Below are 19091 nucleotides of genomic sequence, written 5' to 3'. Positions count from 1 at the left end.
TTACCCCCTCCGGCCTCCTCTCTGCCCTCCGGCCCCCTCGCTTCACTCCGGTCTCCTCTCTGCCCTCCGGCCTCCTCTCTGCCCTCCGGCCCCCTCGCTGGGGGGTGGGACGGGGTGGGAGGAGAGCCAGTATGGGGAATGGAAATGGGGGGGAATGGCAAACAAGGGAGAGGTTACTGGAATTTAGAGAAATCGATGCACAGGTGGGGTTCAAGCCCATAATTGCTTGAAAGCTGCAACAATAGTGGAAAGGATGGTGAGGAAGGCACAGGAATGCTTGCCACCAAGCTTTTCTCTGTGAGCGCTGTTTATCTGATGCCATGTGTCCGGGATTCTACTGCAAGTAAGTTTTTCATTACACCCTCACCTATGTGTACTTGTGCATATGACAATAAACTGAGGTTTTACGTCATAGGTCACGGCATAAGGTATTTATCACTTTACAGAACACTGGTGAGGCCACACTTGCAGCTGTGGTTGTTGCACCAATGAAATGTGATTGAGCTGGAGAGGATGCAGAGGGATTTACACAGAACACTACAGCACACGGCCCACGGTGCTGTGTCGAACTCCAAGATCAATCCAACCCTCCATGTGTCCATCTAAGAGTTTCTTAAATGCCCTCAATGTATTTGCCCTTACCTCCGCCACCACTCTGTGCAAAAAGCCTACTCTGACACCCACTCCCCGTACATTTCTCCAAGCTCCATTAGCCGTTTGTGTGTATGTGTGTGAGAGAGTGAATGAGTGAGTGTGTGTGTGAGAGAGAGAGTGAGTGAGTGTGTGTGTGAGAGAGAGTGAGTGAGTGTGTGTGTGTGAGAGAGTGAGTGAGTGAATGTGTGTTTGTGTGTGTGAGAGAGAGAGTGAGTGAGTGAATGTGTGTGTGTGTGTGTGAGGGTGTGTGTGCCCTTAACTCCTGGTGGAGTCGGGCACCATCATGCCAAGCTTTCTGCACCGATGTTTTTGGTGATTGCTCATCATACGGAAACCCGGCGGAGCCTGTACCTCTCCAGGTTTTGTTCTTAACTCGACACTCAACCCAGGCAAGGGAGCCGGCCGGAATCGAACTCGGGATCTCTTGCCCAGAAGTCCAGTGCTGATGCCATTACACCACCAGCTGGTTGGCCATTTCGGCCCTGACTGATCACTCGATCCACTGTCAAGTCACCACCCATCCATCTTTGTCCCTAAGAGAAAAGTTCAATCTTGCTCAACCTTAGCTCATTAGACATGCCCTGTATTCCAGGCAGCATCCTGGTAAATCTCCTCTGCACCCTCTCTGAAGCTTCTACATCCTTCCTATGAGATAACCAGGACTGAACAGAATACTTGATGTGTGGCCTCAGCCAGTTGTGCAGAACTGCAATATCACAACTCAATTTGCCGACTGATGGAGGCCAACACAACAGGAGCATTCTTAATCTCGACTTTTATGGGAAATTTGTGGGATCCATAGCCTTGGACCCCAAATTCCCTCTGCTCCTCCACACTGCTAAGAATCCTGCCATTCACCCTGTACCCCACCTTCAAGTTTGACGTTCCAATGTGTATCGCTTCATACGTTTCTGGATTAAACTCCACCTGCCACTTCCCAGGCCAGCGCTGCACCCTATCACTGTCCCGTTGTAACCGGTGTAAGCTTCTGCATCATCACAACCCCACCAACCTCTATGTCATCTGCAAACTTGCTAACCCGCCCTTCCACTTCCTCATCCAAGTCATTTAGAAAAATCACAACGAGGATTCATCAGGGTGTTGCCTGATCTGGAGAACGATAGGGACGGCAAGAGATTGGATAGGCTGGGATGATTTTTCCATAGTAGAAGAGATGTTATAATGCTATTTAAAATTAAAAGAGAGGCATAAGTACTGCAGGTAGTCAGTAACATTTTCACCATTTTAGGGGTACCAAAAGCAAGATATCACAGGATAAGGTGATAGAAATAAACTTTAAATAAGCTCGGAAAGTTTTTTTGTACGTGACACATAAAATTATAAAAGGCATTCATAGGGTAGTTGGTTGAGTGTTTTTCTCAGGGTGAAGTTATCAGATACTAGAAGTGAAGACAGAAGAGACTGTGGATGCTGGAAATCTGCAGCAATGCACAAGGGAGCTGGTGGAACTCACCAGGTCAGGCAGCGTCTGTGCAGAGAAATGGAGACGTCAATCTTTTGGGTGGACATTCCCTCTTCTCCCCTCTCCCACTGGGCAGAAGATACAAAACACATACCAGCAGGCTCAAGGGCAGCTTCTCCCTCATTGTAATAAGACTATTAAATGATTCCCAAGTACAGTAAGATAGACACTTGACCTCACAACCTACCTCATTTTGATCCTTCACTTTATCGTTTACCTGCAATGCACTTTCTCTGTCTCTATTACACTTCATTCTGAATTGTTACGATTTAAGCTTCTCCTACTTCAGTGCATCATGTAATGATTATCAGCACTGAGTCTTAAATCAGACAAAGCAAGCTTTTCACAGTATATTGGTACACTCGACAATAAAAAAACTCATCCCAGTAGCAATCAGGACTGAAGGATTTAGGTTTAAAGTGAGAGGGAATCATATTTAAAGGTGATTTGCAAGACAAGGGTTTTTTATATCCAAAGGCAGTTGGCATGGGTTCACTATTATTGTCCACAAGTACCGAGATAGAGTGAGAAGCTTTTGTTTCGTGTGCCCTCCACACAGACCAGGCCACACATCGTTCAGGGTCAAGGTTCAACCTTACTCGTTGTCTACTTTTCCATGTATTAGGAATTTGCTCTGTTGTGTTGGTGCAACATGCAACAAAAATCAACATTCAATCATTACAGAGAATAAAAACATATAAAAATACACATTGAGGTTAACGTTTGGATACGGTACAAAATGTGCATTAATACACAAATACCGGCGGTATTTACATCGATGTGGTAAAACTGTTCTGTACCCCTAGGGTTCATAGTTTCTGTGAATGGTCACTTTAAAACGTCGGGAGAATGAGACGGACTTTTGGACACTTGGATTTCTACTGAATATAAAGTTCCTTGGTTACTGTGGTGAGACAGGTGGAGTTATTTGATGGGCAATTGATGTTATGGTTTCTCTGCAGCTTGTTCTGAATTTACAAGGACAGTCACGGACACACACAGTCAGAGTCAAGATGAATTCAGTCAGTGGAAGACACCAGTGATTTGGTCGCTGGTTTAAACTTTCAGTAGCCCAAAAGGGGTGAGTTGAGATCAATCCAGAGTATTGATAAATGACCGTCACAAGTTTCTGCAACTAGCAGAAGTTTGAAGAGAAGAGAAGAGAAGAGAGGAGAGGAGAGGAAGGTTTGGAACAGAAGAAAGCTAAAGACAAAGAGATCACTGGACTCTCTAAGTAGCCCGTGAGGGTGAGTTTGTTTCCATTTGGCTATGAAAGTGTGATTGTCACTTAGTTAATCCACAGGAGTGGGTTCTCTGGTGAGGGGAAAATCTTTGTGAGTACCACATGCGTGTTTACCCTTTGTTTGGGGGTGGTAATTCACTGAAGAAAGGCACCCCTGTGGCAAATCACTGTTGGAATTATTTCGTATGTCATGGAACTGGAAAAGTGGTTATCACGTTGTGTGATCGGGGTAACCTTGTGGAATCTACCGGTGTGTCGACCCTTGCCCGGGCGGTGGTTCCCTTGAAGACGGTCCCCTTTGTGATAAGCTACTGCTGGTGATGATCCATACGCGGATTCAGTTTGAGTGTCCTGTGGCCACCACTTTGAAATGACCCGTAGCTGAATTCAGGTGTGGAAAGGATATTCACTGAAGATCACTGTTGGTGATACTTTGTGTGTGGAGTGGAACAACCAGAGATAAAACCTACTTTTATTGTTGTTTTGCATTGCTGTCGTGGAATCTGTGGAATATCAACGCAATTGCCTTCCCACAACATCTGCCTTTGGATTACAAATATCTCCCATTAATTAACTTGTGCATTTGAAATGAACTTTTCTTACATGCCATCGTAAGACTGTATCACTCACCACCTGGGCTTGAAGGAGTTATGGGATTTATATATTTACACCTATATATGCATAATACTGTTAACTCTTGACTTAACTGGTTTAAGTTACGATATGGCATAGTTACTAATAAAATAGCATTTTGTTAACAGCAAAACCAGACTCCAGGTGTGTTCTATTGTCACTGATACTTTTACAGGGTTGCACGTATGCAGGATGCAGAATGGTAGGCGCCTGGAACACTCTGCTAAGGGAGAGGGGCTGGAAGCAGAAACAATGACATTTAAGAGCCACTAACACACACAAACAGGCAAGGAACGGAGGGGTATGGACCATGTGCAGGCAAAGGTGATAACTGAGATGATCGTAGTCAGCACAGACATGGTGGGCCGAAGGGCCTATTTCATCCTCAGTGGTCAGTCAGTAAAAAGGTGACCAGATTAACTACTTCCTGCAAATATAAAAAGGTGAAAGAAGATTTGAATATTCTCAGGGAAATGGATCAAGTTTATCTCAGTCAAAAGAATGAATGTTTCACTGGTGCAAAAACAAGGATGTGGTGAACACGTTCCCAGTCACAGATCAGGTGAGCTCACCTCCCCCAGCGTGTCACACACGGTCTCTCGTTGCAGTGGCTGTTCCTTTCCCAATCCGCACTGGAGTGATCACTGCCCGCTCCTTCACAGGCTGGAAGAGGTTACTCGGCTTCTCTGCAGATTGGCTCCTGTCCTCACATCAGTGGTTTCTCCCCTCTCCACTGTAGACAGTGTGTCTTTCCCCAGCTGTGTCACGGTCGGTGCCCTGTAACAGCCCTCACTGCCTGGGGTCTGAAGTGAAACAAACCAGCGTCTCTCCCTCCACGCTCACAGGCCGATGATATTCAGGTGCTGGGGAGCTGAGTGGGGTGTAGATCGGATGTGATATTCCATCTGAGATACCCAGTTGCAATTCCTCCACCTTTGATGTCCTGTAACAAGATACAAAAATCATCAGTAAGTACAGGGTAGAGACAGAACAGATCACTTTAATCTCCTGGGTCGGCTGTGACTCAGTTGGTAGCTCTCTGACTGTGACAGACATTTGGCCCATTGAGTCTGCTCCAGCATCCCATCACAGCTGATTTATTATCTCTCTCCACCCCCTTCTCCTTGCCTATTCAAAATCCACAGATTCAGCAGCTTCTGGCTGAAGAAATCCCTCCTCATTTCTGTTCCAGAGGGGACGGCCTTCTATTCAGAGCCTGTTCCCTCTGGTGTTTCTTTGAAACTGGTGAGTGAACTCGACGAGGAATTGTCTCTAACTCTCTATGCTGCTGTCAGGTGCATTTAAGTGATGTTTACGTAGGTATGTGGATGAGCGGGTATGGAGGTCCATGATCCAGGTGCACGATTTTATTCAATATATATACACTGTAATTGATTTACTTATTATTGTTGGGGTTTTTTTTCTTCTAGATTATGCATTGCATTGAACTGCTGCTGCTAAGTTAACAAATTTCACGACACATGCTGGTGATAATAAACCTGATTCTGATTCGGGTAAAGGGGATAAGGCTGGCATTGACTAGATGGACCGAAGGGCCTGTTTCTGGACTGTATTGCACTATGATTATTTAAAGAGGACAAGAACATAAAAGCAAGGATGTAATGTTGATGCCTTATGAGGCAACGGTGAGGCCTCACTGGGAGTATTGTGAGCAGCTTTGGGCCCCTTATCTAAATAAGGATGTGTTGACATTGGAGAGGGTTCAAAGGAGGTTCATGAAAATTATTCCAGGATTGAATGGCTTGTCATATGAAGAGTTTTTGATGCTTTTGGGTCTGCATTCATTAGAATTCAGAAGGAGGGGTGAACTAATTGAAACCTATTGAAAGTCGAAAGGCTTGGTAGAGTGGATGTGGAGAGCGTCTTTTCTTTGGCGGGGGAGTCTAGGACCAGAGGGCACAGCCTCAGAATAGAACATTTAGAACAGAGATGAAGAGGAATTTCTTTAGCCAGAGAGTGGTGAATCTGGGGAATTCATTGCCACAGGCTGCTGTGGAGGTCATTGGGCATATTTCAAGATTTAAGATTCAAAGTACGTTCAGTATCAAAGTTTTATAGGCATCTGCCGGTCTAGAGAGACCATGGATCTGCGCCTGGAAAGTCTCCTCCAGGGTGCAGGCCTGGGCAGGGTTGTATGGGAGACCGGCAGTTGCCCAAGCTGCAGGCCTTCCCCTCTCCACGCCACCGATGTTGTCGAAGGGAAGGGCACTAGGACCCATGCAGCTTGGCACCGGTGTCATCGCAGAGCAATGTGTGGTTAAGTGCCTTGCTCAAGGACACAAACACGCTGCCTCAGCTGAGGCTCGAACCAGTGACCTTCAGATCACTAGGCCGACACCTTAACCACTTGGCCACATGCCAACACGTATCAAAGCATGTATACAGTAAATTATACACCTTGACACTTGTTGGCAGAGATTAATAGGTTCTAGGTTGGTCAGGGTGTGAAGGGTTAACGGGAGAAGGCTGGAGATTGGGCTGAGAGGGAAATACATCGGCCGTGACTGGGTGGGCCAAAGGGTCCTAATTCTGCTTCGATATCTTATGGTTTTATAATTGTGGCTACAGTCAAAGCCGGGGGTTTCTGTCCAGCTCCAGAGTCATGCACATAAGACTTGGAAGAATGGTCAATTATCTCACACTTGGATCACAGATCACTGCATAAAGATTAGGAATCCCTGGACACAAACTTTTAAAATTCCCTACCTATGGTTTCAATGGAGGCAGAGTCATTGAATATATTCACAGATGATATCAAAGGACCTTTGGGCAGTAAGGGAAAGAAGAAGTTGGACTTCTAGACCACGAGGCCCAGCACGCAGAACCAGCCTGAAGATAAATCTGTTAATCATTAGGGAAACAAACTTATGAGCCATGATATGGGCCACAAATATTTAACTCTTCTCCCAAACACCATCTTGGAAGAATTGTGCTCTGACATCCTGCACCGGGACAGTGAGGATGCCATTTTTAAACTTGGCGCAGTGAGGTCTGGCCCCTCTACCTGTTCCACAGGCAAGAGTGGGGAGCCTCGCACCGCAGGCCGTGAAGGACGCGATGGTAAGTGGCTGTATTTCGTTAGGAATTGAGGAGATCTGGTTTGGCAGATTTCTACAGAAGTACCATGGAAAGCGTTATAAGAGGTTGAATCACCATCTGCTATCATGGAGCCGCCGCAAAGGATGGGAAAATGTTGCAGAGGGTTTCAGACTCAGCGAACTCCATCATGGGCGTTGGCCTCCCCACTATCTAGATCATCTTTAAAAGATGATGACCCAATAAGGAGCCTAAAATCATTAAGGACCACCACCACCCAGAACATGCCCTCTTCTTGTTGCCACCGTCAGTTAGAGTTAGGAGGTTTAAGGAACAGGTTCTTCCCCTCCGCCATCATATGTCCTAATGGAGAATAATCCATGAACAATATCTTAACTGTCTTTTGTTCTTTTTTTTCCCACTCTGTGCTACAACCATGGACTCTCTACTGCAGCGCATTCAGGAACCGCCTTCGTGCTTTTGCACATTCCCGCTAATTACTGTTCCATCACGGTGGTATTTAACTCCTTTTTTCCCTTGTACTCCCGTCAAGACTTGAGCAAAGCACAGCAACAGTGCACTCCCTACTTCAGAGATGGCCAGCCTGTGGCGCATTGCACCCCACTGATAGTAATACAAAAGTAAGCTTTCTCATGCAAAAAGTATTAACCAAAAACCGATTTGTAGGGAAAAAATCTATAACAGGAATTCAAGTAGCTTAGAGCTAGAAATGGGTTTTACTGAGAATAAATCTAAAACTTAGCAATTATTTTTTAGTGATTTTATTATTTCGTGCACGTCTTTTAGTGAATGTTATCTTCTTTCACATTAATCTGTTGTCAATTTTTAAAAAATGTTCAATGAGTCAAACTAGGAAAGAAGGACTTTGGTTCTGCAGTCGTTCCATAACTGTTCAATTCACGTTTGATAATTGTTTGATCCCGAGACGCCAGGCGTCTGTACCAGCGGTACGTCGCAGATTTTTACCAGTCAGTTTACAATCGACACCCCTGCGCTACGGAGTTGTGCTTTGCTCGTCCTTTGTGAACATTTGCAGTTTTGCACTTTTTCAAAAATGAAGCCTTGTTTTTACATTCAGCTACCCATCACAATGCAAAAGAAAAGCAGAAAGTGATAGTAAGTGTGAATTTAATGAACGGTGGGAAAATGGGTTCTTACTTATAGCGGGCCCATCAGGAAAACCGTTGTGCATTGTTTGTGAAAACATTTTCAGCCGTGAAATTGATTAAAAACAAAACAAGGTCGCGACTGACTAAATCAAATTTGAAGAATTCTCTGCTGCTCTCAGTGTAATTTAACCCCAAACATTAAAAGCTTGGCAAAATCAAAACCGACTCAGAAATCTCATTAAGGTAAGTAATGTTTATCTTGTTTTTATATTAAATCAATATATCATGTAAAAAATGCTAAGTATGTCTATATTAACATTCTTACAAGAGTTGAACGGGGTACAAGAGTTGTGTGACGCATCTGAACTCGTGCGTGAAAAAATTGACGCGTGGAATGTAAAAGGTTGGCCACCCACTGCCCTACTCGCTCGCATCATGGTCTCAGAAAGAGGATTACGGTTTCGACTGAGGCTGGAAAGGAGCGGTTTTCATTTAGTATTTAGATATTGCTTTCAGCCGCGCTGTTTGCATTTTCCTTTCAGTTTGAGGGTTTTAGTTAATGGCCCTGTGGGCCTAGTGTTCATTGTTTCCCCTTTCCCTTAAAATCCTGCAAAGTTTGTATTGTCGACCCGCGTCAGTGCCTCACTCTCTGTATTACGTTCTGACACTACCTGTTCATCATTCGGCTGTATCTTCATGTACGACCTTGCAGTCCAGAACTCCAACTAGAGCTGCAGAGGGGTGAGAACCAGAGTTCCAGACCAGATCATAGAGAGGTTGTGGAGACGGATGTTATTAAGACCTCAGACAAAGTCAGGAATCAAAAAGCTGGGTGTAGTGCGACTGAAGTCCCAAGCTGTGTATCTTTCAATGCAAGAACTAGCCTAGAAAAGGACGGTGAGCTGAGGGCATGGATCAACACATGGAATTATGATATTGTAGCCATTAGTGTTGGTGCGTGGCCAAGTGGATGAGGCATTGGTCTAGTGATCTGAAGGTCACTGGTTCGAGCCTCAGCCGAGGCAGTGTGTTGTGTCCTTGAGCAAGGACTTAACAACACATTGCTCTGCGATGACACCAGTGCCAAGCTGATTGGATCCTAGTGTCCTTCCCTCGGACAACATCGGTGGCATGGAGAGGGGAAGGCCTGCAGCTTGGGCAACTGCCGGTCTCCCATACAACCCTCCCCAGGCCCTTCCATGGTCTCATGAGACTAACGGATGCCTATTAGCCATTAGTGAGACTTGTTTGCAGGAGGGGCAGGACTGGTAGCTCAATATTCTGAGGATCTACAAATGGGGTGACTATGGAGTACAAGAAATACAAGAGGAAACTTAAGAAAGAAATCCGGTTGAATTAAACTACTAGGTTGCCCTTTCAGATGCGACAGACTGGAGAACTCATCTCTTGAGGAATAAGAAAGGTATGACCATGTTAATGGGGCTATATCATAGACCACTCAATGGTCTATGGGATTCAGAGGAACAAATCTGTAGGGAGATTGCACATTGTTGCAAGAAACACAAGGTTGTTATAGTAGGTGGTTTTAACTTTTCATGTATTGACTCATACTGTAAAAGGACTAGATGGACTAGAGTTAGTCAAAAGTATTCAAGACAGTTTCCTTATTCTGTACATAGAGATCCCAACGAGAGAGTGTGTGATTTTAAATCTATTAGCAAATGAAACAGGAAATGTGACAGAAGTTTGTGTAGGGGAACACTTTGTATATAGTGACTGTAATGCCATTTATTTCAAAATAAATATTGTAAAAGATAGCTCTGGTCCGCAGGTTGATTTTCTGTATTAGAGAAAGGCCAATTTTGATGTGTTATGAATGATGAACAGATCTGATGGACAATGGGGTGCAGAGTTACCCATCCCCACTCCATGAGAACCATGAACTATTGCTGTTGCTATGCTGCTCATGATAGAGAGACGAAACACAGGCAAGAACATTTGCTACAGATAAGAGGGGGAGAGAGACTGTTGATTTACTGTATTATGACTCTTCCTGGATTATTTACCTTCCACTACAAGGACTTTATTTGGCTCGTTAACATTCCTCAGGAGATAGCAGGAGTGGCCTGATTTGATGGACACGGTCATTCAGAGTTGATGGATAGCTGAGACCCCGTGAGGGGATAAAAGACAGGTCTGGAGAGACACCCTTCAGACACACCAGTGGACACTGACTGAGTGTTGGGAACCCACAGAAAGGTGGGGGCTTCGAAGACCGAACCAGGAGATCGGTCAGTAAAGCTCACAGTATTACAGCAGGGCCGGTGGGGACTTGTGTGTGTGTCCACTCATGCCAGAGTGACGAGTCCACCACGGAAGAACGGTCTAGCTGAAGACCAGAGGGGTTATAACTGAATGGTCACAACGATACGACGGATTAAGAAAGAAATAAAAGGTTTGCCTGCCTGCTGTAACTGTTACCTCTCGCTCACTCTCTCTCCAACAATTTCAATACAAGAACCATAACTACCTCAGCATTTATGAACTGAACTCTATACTTTCCTGTGACAATTCATTTACCCCTAGACATCGATAGAGCTTGTTTATTATTATTCCTCCTACACTTTTAGGTTTATTACTGCTAACTTGTTTTATTTGTATATTTGCATTTTTGATATTGTATTGTGTAGTTTACTAATAAACACCTTAAGTTTGGTGCCACCAGACTCCAACAGACACTTCTATCTTTGCTGGTCTGACACCCAGTTACGGGGTACGTAACAGACGGAATCAGAAATGATTTGGCTTGCGTGGATTGGGACAGTCAAAGATGTACAAGTGCCTGTCAGAACAAAAGTGAATGACAGCAGGTTTTGGGAACCTTGGTTTTCAGGAGATATTGAGGCCCTGGTTAAGAACAAAAAGGAGGTGCACAGCAGATAGAAAACAAATGAGGTTCTTATGGAGTGCAAGAGGCCATTTAAATAAGAAATCAGGAGAGTTAAAAGACCAGGTTGCTCTAGCAGACCAGTTGAAAGAGATGCTGCAAGGACGTGGCGGTGGAATGAACCCAAGTGCTGAACACAGGCGCAGAGGCCGAGTCGGGAGGCGTTACGGTCGTAGTGAGCGTGGAATGGGTGCCAAGGGAGTCTTTACCCGGAGTCTTGGTTTCAGCAGAGAATTCAGGAACGATGCTAAACTCAGAACTGATAGTCCTAAGAACCATGGAACGAGGTTACTCGTACACGAGTCGACCAATGAGCTGGCACCTTCTAGTTGTGGTCACAGGATTCTTACACTGCATTGGCTGATGGAAAGCAGGTGTTTGTAGTTGGAACCTGGGAATGAACCGAGGTCATTAAGGCCCAATTCCTGAGGAAGACAGCCAGGTGACAGGAGGGACCATGACAGGAGAAGCCGAAGAGAGTCTTCAGATATATTAAGAGCAAAAGGATTGCAAGGAACGAAATTGGTCCTCTGGAAGATGAGAATGGTAATCTGTGTCTCGCCAGAGATGGGGGAGATCTTAAATGGATTTTTTTACATCTGTGTTTACTCAGGCGATGGACACAATGTCTATAGAAGTGAGGCAAAGCAGCAGGGAGGTTATGGACCCTATACAGATTGGAGGAGGGGATGTTTGTTCCCTGTCCCCTCAGACCCTGCGGGTGGCAAATGGAGAAATTGCTGGGGTCCCTTGCAGAGATACTAACATCATACATAGTGACAGGCGAGGTTTGCAGGATAGCTAATGTTCCTCTGTTTAAGAGAGGTTCCAAAATAATCCAGGAAGTTATAGCCTGATGTCAGTAGTGGGCAAGTTATTGGAAGGTAGTCCAGATGTGAGTATTTGGATAGACAGGGACTGATTAGGGGTAGTCAGCATGTCTTTGTGTGTGGCAGATCATGTTTAACCAATATTTTAGAGGAAGTTACCAGGAAAGTTGAAGTCAAGGCAGTGGATGTTGTCTACATGGACTTCAGCAAGGTATTTGACAAGGGCCCACAGGAGGTTGGTTGAGGTTCAGTCGCTTGACATTCAAGGTGAGGTAGTAAACTGGATTAGACATTGGATTTGTGGGAGGAACAAGAGAGTGGTAGTCGATGGTTGTCTCTCTGACTGGAGGCCTGTGACTAGTGGAGCGCTGCAGGGATTGGTGATGAGTTCATTGTCTGTCACCTATATCAATGATCTGGATGATAACTGGACCAGCAAATTTGTGGGCGACACCAAGACTGGGTTGTAGTGGAGAGTGAGGAAGTCTATCATGGTGTGCAAAGGGATCTCAATCAGCTGGAAAAATGGCTGAAAAGTGTTAGATGGAATTTCATGCAGACAAATGCAGACAAATCCTGCAGTAGCACTAACCAGGGTGGGTCTTGCACCATGAAGAGTAGGGCACTGAGGAGTGTGGTAGAACAGAGGGATCTGGGAGTACAGATCTCTATTTCATTGAATGTGTCAGGACAGATAGATAGGATCATAATGAAAGCTTTCGCCACCTTTGCCAAAAAGTCAACATGTTGAATACAGGAACACGCACAAAATGCTGGTGGAATTTCCAGCATCTGCAGATTTCCTCATGTTGAGTACAGGGACTGGGATGTTATGTTGAAATTGTATAAGACCCTGGTGAGACCTGAATTGGGAGGATTGTGTGCAGTTTTGGTCACCTACCTACAGGAAAGAAGTAAATAAGGTTGAAAGAGTACAAAGAAAATTTAAAGGATGTGGCCGGGACCACAGGACCTGAGTTATAAGGAAAGATTGAATAGGTTAGGGCTGTATTCCTTAGAACATTGAATATTGAGAGTTTTTAAGAGGTATACAAAATTATGAGGGGGTATAGATAGGGTAAACGGAAGGAGGCATTTTCCAGAGGTTGGGTGGGACTACAACTAGAGGTCATGGGTTAAGGGGGAAAGGTGAAACATTTATGGGGATCATGAGGGGAAGCTCCTTCACTGAGGGTCATGAGTATGGATTGAGCTGCCAATGCATGTGGTGCATGCAAGCTTGATTTTAACGTCTCGTCGGAGTGCAAGTTGATGGGAGAAGATAATGGCTCAGTATGGTTTTAGTGCTGCATTTCTCTATGACTGCTTATTTACTGTTTTTAAATACAGTATTATGTTGCTTATTGTCATTTAGAGTATATTTTACGTACTGCACAGCACTGCTGCCACAAAACACTAAATCTCCCGGCCCACGTCAGTGGTGACGAAACTGATTCTGAAATCCTTAACCAATCATTCAAAAGGTTTCAGCTGGCTTATCAGGAAGGAAATCACAGAGCAGATGATATTGTACAACCGTAATACCACGAGGATCATGATTATCTGGTGCAGACACAGATTCTGGAGCAAGCAGACCGAACAGAGACGTTCAAATCGATGAGCTGTTTCTACAGCGGGGGTGGCGAAAATGCCTTGTTAATAAGAGGAAGAACAGAGGATAATGATTCAGATTGGTTCAAGCTCACAGGAGGCAACAGTAACATGTGTTGCCCCGTATTACAACTGTGGTGGGCAGAAGAGCATCCGAGTGCACAACACGTTGAACCTTGAAGTGGATGGGCTAGAGCATGAGAATATTGTGCACATACTCAGTGGCCATTTTATTAGGTACAGGGGGTGGCCACAGATTGTACACTATATATTTAAACTTCCTTCCATCATCTTAACTGCTTGCTGTACCTTCTCGTTCACTTTCAGTGACTCGTGTACAAAGCTCCCAGGTCTGTCTGAACACCCTCACTCTGAAAACAAATCCACTGCTCTACTTATTTCACTGAATTGGATGAGCTCACATAGAGCCAGAGTCGTAGACTTCTCCATGTGATATTTCATTTGCCCTATTCCCGCCCACCAGGGGTAGCACCTCAGGTGAAGGGGCTTATCGTGTCCATTCTGGGGCAGCTCGCTCACTTTTAATCCCCACTGGACACTCAGCTCTCACCTGTGGCTCCAACTAGCAGTTTGCACGTGGCAGTGCCACACACACTTGCTCAGTTTACACCATCAGTGAATATGGAGAGTGGATATCTGGCCCCAGATCACTGACCATGGCTTGTGAACCCTGCATCAACCCTCACAGTTCAAAATAACCTATTTATTCCTAATCTTTTTCTATGACACAATCATAATATCACCAAGCTTTTTGAAAAATTTCTATTTATTTAGAGATACAGCACAGTAACGGTCCTTTCTGAGCCACCCAATCAAACCCACGCGACCAATTACACTGGTCGTCTTTGGAAGGTGGGATGAAACCCATGTGGTCACAGGGAGAAAGTCCTTACAGACACTGGTGGCAATTGAACCCAGGTTGCTGGCACTGTAACAGAGTTACACTAACCACTGCTCTACCACGCTGTCCTAATCATGTTTGGCAACCATGCGGCACCTTTCGAAGATCTTCTGAAAGTGCAAATACAGTCGTCCCTCCTTATCCGTGAGTTCCGCATGCGCGGATTCAACCAACCGCGGATCAGGAAAACCCGGAAGTTCTCTCTCCAGCACTCATTATTTGAGCATGTACAGACTATTTTTTCTTGTCATTATTCCCTAAACAATACAGTATAACAACTATTTACATTGTATTAGGTACTATAAGTAATATAGAGATGTACAGGCAGTCCCCGGGTTATGAATGAGTTCCATTCCTTAGTCCGTCTTTAAGTCGGATTTGAAGTCGGAACAGGTACATCCGGTATTATTTAGCGTCAGTTAGTCAAACATTTGACTTAGTATATAGTATACATTTTACCTTTCTATGCATATAAAACTGAAGAAACATATCTATTTCAATAATTAAACCACTGCGTTGTTTAGCAATAATTGTACTTTCTTTGGGGCAGGGCCTTTCACATGCTCCATTAAAATTGTTCCGATCATTGACCGACGTAGCCTAACGCTTTTCCAATGACCAATGGCGTTTCACCTCTTTCCGATCGCTTTATTATTTCCACTTTATTTTCAATCGTGATCGTGATTATTCTTGTGAACAGAAACACTGTGGATTCAGAGCTGTGCCGCTGGGACACCGCACTGAGACAGGTTAAATAAGGTATGGGGTTCTGCTGGATCCTAAAGACCACTGCACTGGTCAGGTTAAATAAGGGACTTGAGCATCCGTGTTTTTTTGGTATCCGTGGGGGGGTCCCGGTACCAATCCCCTGCAGATAAGGAAGGCCGACTGTACACCATATCCACCCTTTTCTTCTAACCACAAACTAAAATTTATTAATCATCATTTTATCATAACTATGTTGGAGTCATAAAGAGATACAACATAGTAAAGGGTCCAGTACACATGCCAATTGGAACACTAAACCTTCATTAACTCCGTTTTATCCTCTGTTGCTTTTATCTAGAAAAAAGATATGTTCCGATAGCATGGCGAGCAGAATATTCCAAACAAAACTTAAACAAGTTCAAAGTAAAATTATCAAACTACGTTACCAAATGCTGCCTTGAAATTTGTGTTCTTGCAGGCATTTACGGAAAAGAAAGAAATACAATGGGATTTGTTGAAAAGCTGTAGATAAACTGGCAAAGAACAAATGTGCAAAAGAAGCCAAACTGAGCAAATAAGAATAACACAGAGAACACGAGTTGGAAACAGACCTTGACGGTGATAGATTCAGTTCAGAGTCGAGGTGAGTGATGACTTTCATGCTGGTTCGAGAGCATTATAGTGTGTGTTCCCAAACCCAGTGGTGTAGGAACTGAGGTTCCTGTACTTCCTGTGAATAGTGGTAGTGAGAACAGTGTGTGAGGTGGATGGTGGGGGGTCCTTGATGATGGGTGCTGTTTTCTTTTTAATTGTGGTAACACTCCAGGTAAATGTACCCACTGGTGGGGAGGGTTTTGCCTCTGATGGACTGAGCTGTATCCACCACTGTCTCTAGACTTTTCCCTTCTTGGGCATTGGTGTTTTCATACCAGACCATGATGGAGCCAGTTAGGATACTCTCCACTGTGCCTGTGTAGAAGTTTGCCAGTTTTAATTGACAAGTTGAATCTTTGCAAACTTTTAAGAATGTAGAGGCACCGTCACACTCACTTTGTGATGATACTTACACTACATGCTGGTTCCAAAATAGGCCTACTGAATGCCAAGAAATGGAAAGCTCCATCTATCACCTTCTCTGCTCCCCTAATGAGGGTCGGCTAATGGACATCTGGCTTCTCCCTCCTGTTGGCAATAATCATCTCTTTGGTTTTGCTGATGTTGTGGCATCATTCAATGAGATTTTCAATCGCTTTCTGACTTGAGTACAGTACTCCAGATCCCATTCAATTCAAGTTTAATTGTCATTCAAACATACATGATTGCTCATGAATACAGCCAAACTAAATAGCATTACTCCGGGGTCAAGGTGCAAAACACAGTACCGACAGTCATACACAACAAACACAAGATAGCAAGCACTTGTAAGATAGCAGTTAAACACAGTTACGCAAAAGAAGTCCAGACCCCAAGCCCATGAATGCCGCAGGTTGACCACAATTGGGCCGAGACCCTTTGAGAATCGGGCCCTTCCAAAACCACAGAGGACAACTTTGTATGGACCAGCAGCAGATTGGGCGAGTTCCTCACCGAGTATTTCTCCGCTGCTTTTACTCTGGAGAAAGTTGTGCAGACTGCAGGACCAGGGAACATTAATGGAGCTACCTTGGGGGTAGTCTGCATTACCAAAGAAGGGGTGCTGGGTGTCACAAATTGCATTGAGGTGGATAGATCTCCAGGACGTGGTCAGGTATGTCCAGGAACACTGTGGGAAGCTGGGAAAGAATTTGTGAAATCCCCGACTGAGATATTTGCCTCAGTAATGACAGGTGAGGTACGAGGAAGACAGAAAGATGGCTAATGTTGTCTTTACTTCAGAAGGCTCAAAAGAGAAACCTGGATAGATCAGTAAGCATGATTACGGAGACATATGGCAGGGCTCCTCCAGGTAGAACTCAGGAATTACAAAGTGCGATCACCAAGATGTTATACTACAGTCCTTTGAAATGTCAGCAGGAGCCAGAGGAACCGATATATGGAATATTGGCATAGATATTCATGTTCCTGTGCTGTGAGTGTCACCACCTCACTGTAGTGGGGGAGAACGCCCATGCTCACACGCATCTGTCCGTGTCCTGACGGTGGTGACCTGTTACATTTGCGACGGGTCACAGCGGGGAGCAGTGGGTGGGGGTGGGGGTGAGGGGTTAAACAGTAAGCCCAAGCACTGAAGGAGGGTCAGTGTGACATCACCCCGGGGAGTTAGGGTGAGGCAGGGAACGGGGGCAGGTGCACTATGCCAATGTTAAAGTGAAGTCCTCTTCGTACCGCCTCAGTGCCCGTCCCACTGGTTGTGTGAAGACGCAAGAGACCGGAGACCAGGTGAGGTTCAAAGCGTGCTCCTTCAACCCGGCTGGTCCAGTTCCCGATCTGAACTCGTCCCAATTTACCAGCAATTGGCCCATATCCTGTCCAAGAAACTGTTCAAATGATTTTCAGACACCGTAGATGTTTCTGCCTCTACCACTTCCTCTATATTGAGAGCCAGACACCCACCACACTGTGTGATAAACCCGCCCCGAATGAGCCATTTCAATCTTTCTCTCTTCTCAACTGAAACCGATGCCCTCTAGTTTAACACTCCCCTACCCTGAGAAACGGCTGTGATTATCCACCTCATCGATGCCCTTCATAAACCTCTTTATAATCAAGTGTTCTTTTTTACCCTGCCAGAGGTGGTAGAAGTAGATACAATAGGGGCATTTAAGAAACTCTTAAATAGGCACACGGATAATAGGAAAGTGGAGGGCTGTGTAGGAGGGGAGGATTAGATTGATCAGAGAGTAGGTTAAAAGATTGACACAACATCGTGCATCAAAGAGCCTACACGGTGCTGTCGTGTTCAACGTTCCACCCAGTCTCTCTTTATAACTTCCAGCCCTGGCATCATCCCTGTGAATCCGTTTTGCACCTTTGCCTTGTTAATGTTGTCCTTCGTATGGATGGTGACCAGAACTGTACACAAACTCTCAACAACATTTGCTGAGAGCTCCACTCGGTCCCCTGACCGATGAGGGTAAGTGAACCAATCGCTTTCATCACCCCATCTACCCACGTCAGCGCTTTCAGGGAGCTCCGTACACCGAGGCCTCTCTGTGCTCCCCGGGACACTGCGCTCAACGTGCAAGTCCTGCCCTGGTTTAACCTCCCATAATGCAACACTTTGCACTTGGGTTAAGCTCCCACCCCCCCCCCGTGAGTCCCAGGCCCACTCCCCTCCCAGGGGGGACCACGTTCTGGACCCTGGAAACACAAAACTGGACGCTCAGAGCTCAACGGTTCGAGCAGCATCTCTGGACGACGAAGGAAAAGTTTTGGTTTGAGACCCTACGTCGGCAGACTCAGCCCGACAGCTCCTACGTTCTGCCTCCTTGGACACTGCTGGACCCTCACTGGGTTCTGCTCTCTGCTTTGTGTGGTCACTGAACCACAGGTAAAGGCCATTCGGCCCTAGCCACACCTGCGAGCAAGGTCATGGCTTTTCTGCCGTCCAACATCCCATCGTCCCTTTAACATCGGGAGCTTCCCACTGAAGTTCATGACCTCTCATTTCCCCACATTTGACTCCATCTACCTTGGTCTTGCCCGTTCCTTCAGCCTGTCCACATCCCCTCAAAGTCTCTCCACATCCTCCTCAAGCCCAGTTCATTCACACAGAACAGATTTATTTATAATCGATGCAGAATTCAAATGTATCTGCAGTTCCAGGGGAAACAACCCAAATGTGTCCAGTGACCAGGGTCCAAACCTGGATGTGATCAACAGCAGCAATAACTGCAGAATCAGTTCCTGCAGTCACTTGTGAACTCACCGCTGTCTCAGCAGCTGCCGTGTTTAAATACCTTACATATTTAC

General features: G+C 45.3%; 1 protein-coding gene and 1 long non-coding RNA gene across 7 annotated transcripts in view; one reads left to right on the top strand and one right to left on the bottom strand.

The window, feature by feature from the left end:
• The window catches only part of LOC132381611 (zinc finger protein 432-like), a 65575-nt gene that overhangs the window by 34047 nt on the left and 12437 nt on the right, over positions 1-19091 (bottom strand). For 2 of the 4 annotated variants that reach the window (XR_009508076.1, XM_059951127.1), the window contains exon 3: positions 4586-4956. The exons of 1 other annotated variant lie outside the window; for it this stretch is intronic. The gene's annotated coding sequence lies outside the window, so the exon portion shown is untranslated. Of the gene's footprint in view, positions 1-4447; positions 4957-19091 lie in introns of those variants that run through there. One more of the 4 variants, XR_009508075.1, reaches the window with a different exon arrangement.
• On the top strand, positions 4883-19090 carry LOC132381669 (uncharacterized). 3 transcript variants are annotated; one of them, XR_009508106.1, is made up of 3 exons: positions 4883-4981; positions 15658-15822; positions 18115-19090. It is a non-coding gene; the product is annotated as an uncharacterized LOC132381669 (long non-coding RNA). The 3 variants fall into 3 exon arrangements; XR_009508105.1 differs by lacking the exon at positions 4883-4981 and adding an exon at positions 6257-7094; XR_009508104.1 differs by lacking the exon at positions 4883-4981 and adding an exon at positions 7108-8443.

The sequence above is a fragment of the Hypanus sabinus genome, chromosome 26 (genome assembly GCF_030144855.1).
Source record: "Hypanus sabinus isolate sHypSab1 chromosome 26, sHypSab1.hap1, whole genome shotgun sequence".
NCBI classification, from domain to species: domain Eukaryota; kingdom Metazoa; phylum Chordata; class Chondrichthyes; order Myliobatiformes; family Dasyatidae; genus Hypanus; species Hypanus sabinus.
Note: the sequence above shows the minus strand (reverse complement) of the source record. Positions and strands in the feature narration are given on the sequence as shown.